This window comes from Oryctolagus cuniculus, chromosome 11, assembly GCF_964237555.1.
Source record: "Oryctolagus cuniculus chromosome 11, mOryCun1.1, whole genome shotgun sequence".
Lineage (NCBI taxonomy): Eukaryota > Metazoa > Chordata > Mammalia > Lagomorpha > Leporidae > Oryctolagus > Oryctolagus cuniculus.
The window spans coordinates 120688581-120693226 of NC_091442.1; the positions used below are offsets into that span (position 1 = coordinate 120688581).

Genomic DNA, 4646 nt, shown 5'->3' on the forward strand with positions numbered 1-4646 from the left:
TAGGAAGCTCTTAGGCGAGCAACATTGCCTGACTCCGAGGAGAACGTGCAGGTAGCAGTGACGTCACTGTCCTGGACCGCACTCTGTGGGTTTTGCTGAAAAGGCCGGCATCCTTCCTTGTGCCCCAGAAGTAAAATGGCCCGAGCTCTTGGCCGCTTCACAGCGTGGAGCTGGCTGGGCTGCCGGCGGCAGAGGAGGGAGCACCAGCTCCGCGGTGGCTCAGGGCAAGTCTGGAGGCCTCCGTGAGAGGCTAGACAAAGTCTGATGGTTCGTCTGGGTGGTGGGGTGCTCACAAGGTCGTGAGGAGGTGCCATAGTGTGGAGGGGGTGGACGCCTGACATTGGGGGCCACTTGGGGGCCACTTTGTCCCTGGGGTCTGGTCAGTCTATGGAAGAAATGGCCTGAGTAGCAGTTTCATGGTGAGGAACAAAACTGGTGTGTGAAGCCCCCCACAGAGAAGGCAGACCCTGGTCTCCCCCATACTCTGAGTTCAGACCCCAAAAAAGCTGCACCCAGAGTACAGGTGACCTGGATAACCCAGCGCAGGGTCTGCATGGGCAGGGCCTACAGTCCAGTCCTGACCTGTCGCAGCCCTGTGGTTGGGTTAAGGTGGTCTCACATCACTAGGGCCTCAGACCCCTGGCAGAAGCAAATCAGTGTTCTTTGCAGAGCTTATCGTGGGCTTCTAAGAACTGCTTAGTATGTTAGAAAACTTATTTGAGAGGCAGAGACAGGTAGAGATTGCCTGTGCACTGGCTTACTCTCCAGATGCCCACCGTGGCTGGGGTCGGGCTGGGCTGAAGGCGGGAGCCAGGAATTCAATTCAGGTCTCCCAGGTGGGTGGCAGGGGCCCAGTCACCTGAGCCATTACTACGGCCTCCCAGTGTCTGCATTAGCAGGATGCTGGAGTCAGGAGGGAGAGCTGGGAGTCAGACCAGGTGGTCTGATAATGGGATGTGGCATCTTAACCACTAGGCTAAACATCCCTTCCCTAAGGACAGCTTTCCAATACAAGGTGCCCTCACTTTGCACAGTTGCATTATGCAAGAAGTTCCGTTCCCACAGTTTACTTAGCAACACCTGTCCCCCGCTCCCTGACAACACAGCCCAAATTTGTCCTCAAGTGCTGCTGCTGGCTCCCAGTCCACCAATTGCCATACAGATAACATGCGCATCTGCATCATAGGCAGCGGCCAGTCACATCACTTCTTTCAGAGTTGCTCTGTGATTGGTCCCTGAGCCTGTCGGTCAGGCCACACACAGGTTGCCACAGGGGTTGAGCTGCCTGCTTGTCTCCCAGTGATAAACTTACGCAAGTGGAGGAGCAGGGGTCGCCGTGGCCTAGCAGTTAAGATGCCTTCTGTGATGCCAGCAACCCTTGTAGTGCTTGGGTTCAATTCCCAGCTCTGGCTCCTGATTCCAGTTCCCTACTAACATAGACTGAGAGGCAGCTGGGATGGCTCATGTCACTGGGTCCTGCCATCCACATGAGAAACCTGGATCAAGTTCCTGGCTTCTGGCTTCAGTCCCTTCTCCTCCTCATTTGGGTGTTTGGACATTGAAACAGTATATGGGAACTCTTTCTATCTGCTTCTCTTCTGTGTGTCTCGATGCCTCTCAAATAAGTGGAAAAAATATCTTTTTTTTAAATAAAGGAACAAAAGAAGAATTGACCCAAAAGACGAGAATGCAGCAAATGGGAGTGCACGCTCAGCCTGGCGGGGAATGAGCTGGTTTAAGACACCTGTGTTCCACATCAGGGTGCCTGGCTTTGATTCCTGGCTCGGCTCTGTTCCTGACTCCAGCTTCCTGCCAGGGCAGACCCTAGGAGGTGGTGATGATGGCTCGAGTAGTTGGGTGCCTGCCACTCATGTGGCGGATCTGGATTGAGTTCACAGTTCCCAGCTTCTGCCGTGGCCCAGCCCTTGCCCTTTGGGGCATATGGGAAGTGAACCAGCAGATGAGAGCTCTGTCTGTCTGACTCTCTGTCTTATAAATAAATATTTTTAAAAAGCGAGTAGCAAAAAGTAACCAGCAGGCTATAATGCAAGAAGTAAAATTAGACTTGAACACAAGTGGAGTTACAGAAAGAGCTGTGTTACCAGTGCAGGTGGCTGCGCAGTGATGACCACCTGCCACACAGCTGAGGAAGCTGGCCGTGATCTTCACCCTTGGGGATGCAGCAGCGCAAGTGATCCCCGGCACTGTGCAGGAGCTTACAGAGATAACGCGTGGCGTCGAAGTGCACAGGATGAGAGGCTGGAAGGTGGACTGAAAGGGAGTCTGACGCTCTCAAAGGTGCGAGAAGGTGCTTGCTCCGGTTCACAGGTGACGCGGTGGGAAGGTGCAGTGCCCCGATCAAGCTGCTGTTTTTACAGAAGACTGAAGAGCTTGGATTCTCAGAGTTTCTGATATTTTAGGTTACAGTGTACCGCGTATGAGTTTTACTTGACCTTTTCATTTCCCTGTGCATTTACAGCCAATAGTAAATGTTTTAAATATTTTAACAGAAAAATTTAAGTTGTAATTTCCCCCGTGGATTGTTAAAATCACGCCCCACATTTCTGCTTATGTGATCCTTCTTGTGCATCAGAACTGTGTAGTGATGACCACACAGCAAAATCAGCCAAGTGTGGGAGGCAAGAAGACCCCTGAACCAGCAGAAAAACAGGTGGTTTTCAGTCACAGGTCCACGTGACTCTAAATATTAGGCTTAGAAGACATGATCTCTGAATTCAAGAAGAATTCAATAAGATGAAAGATAACTTTTTAAAATTTCAGAAACAGAGTGACAGAGAAAAAGCTCCCATCCACGAATTTACTCCCCAGTGCCATGCTAGCCCAAGTCTTGGAGCTTGGAGGCCTCAGTCTAGGCCTCCCACATGAATGGACAGGGACTCAGTCACTTGAACCATCACCTGCTGCCTCTCAGAGTTTGCATCATCAGAAAGCTGGAACTGGGAGCCAGAACTGGGATATGAACCTGGGTACTCCAACAGGATATAGGCATGCTAACCAGTGTCTTAACTGCAAGGCCAAACATTTACCCCGAGACTGAGAATTTTGGTAGAACACAAGAAATTCTATTTTTAAAAGAGACATGGATTTGAAAATAAACAAATATAAATGACATAGCTAAAAAGTACAAAAAATAGAAAATACAAAATTATGTGCTCTATGAATATATAAAACAGTAGACACAACTACAAAGAGAACTGGTGAATTGTAAGGCAGATCATAAAAAATAGGTAAAATAAGTCACGGAGACAAAGGGATGGAAGTGCAAATGTATACTGAAGAATTCTACCCTACATATAGTTGAAACCCTGGGAGGAGGAAGAAAGAAAGGGGCAGAAGCAAATGTGAAGAGATAGTGCCTGAAGTTTTCTCCAGTACTGATGAGAGACCCGCAAGTCACAAGTACAAACTCTTAAAGCTCTAAAGCAGAATTTTAAAAAATCCAAACCTAGATAAATTATAATAAAATTGCTGAAAAAAAAAACAGATAATCTCAAAAGAAGCTGGAAGTCAAAAGAATAGATATTACCTTCAAAGCGGCAATAATGGACAGAGAACTCACTCCTGAATGGGAACAATGGAAGTCAGAGACGGTGAGAAAGGTTTTCAGTGTGTGAGTGTTGGGTAAATTCTTAAAAAGTAATCATGCTTCAAATGATGAGATGCTTCTGTATTTATATCAGACCTGTACATTAAAGTCCACAAAACATTGTGAGGGAAATTTTAAACCTGAACAAGTGGCAACTTATATCACACTCTTCACTGTCATTAAAATGGCCACCGTCCCCTAAAATCGCCCCCAGATTTGTAGCAGCTGAAGTCCCATCTCAGCATGCCTGTTTGTGGAACTTGACGACTGATTCTAAACTTTATGTGGAAAGGCAAAGGTCTGAGAGTGTGGGGAGCAACTCGGACTAGACTGTTACTGGAATTAAGACTTATTCTATGCATCTGCTCTCCCACAATATGGCGCTGAGAAGGGAAACAGCTTCTACACAGCTGCCTCCAGTTCAACCAATAAACTGTAGGACCTGCTCCTGATTGCAGGAGAGCAGCGTACTCGGCGTGTGGGTAGCAGAGTTGGGATTGGTGGAAGAGGACTATAAAGGAGGAGAGAGACAACATGCACGAGGAACATCTATCTGAAGGAACACCTGAGCAGCCCCTGAGAGAGCCGGCCGGCGGTGTGCCGCTCCCCCGCGGAAGTGGGGAAAGTGGCAGGGGGAACCGCCCTTCCACGGAGGTGGAAGGGTCGGTAGCCAACCCGGGAAGAACCAGCAGCAAACCCGGGGAGGGCCGAGCAGACAAAAGAACAGCGCAGGGTCCTGTGTCGTTCCTCCACGAAGAGGGGGAGCGACATAATGGTGCCGTGACTTGGATATGAAGCCTAGGCAGGGTTTAGTGTCGTTCCTCCACGAAGAGGGGGAGCGACATGAGAGTAACTCGAATGACTTTGAAAAAGAGCAAAGCACTTGGAGAACTTAGGCAAATCAAGAATTTTTATCAAGCCACAGTAATCTAGACAGCATGGTGTTGATATTAAAATGAACAGATGAGTGGGACAGAAGAACAAGTCCAGAAACAGGCCCACATGTAGGTGGTCAGTTGATCTTGAGCCAAGTGTCAAG

General features: G+C 48.8%; 1 protein-coding gene across 8 annotated transcripts in view; it reads left to right on the forward strand.

Annotated features, from left to right (window-relative positions):
* PPARA (peroxisome proliferator activated receptor alpha) overlaps positions 1-4646 on the forward strand; it is a 68781-nt gene that overhangs the window by 11935 nt on the left and 52200 nt on the right. The window lies entirely within an intron of this gene.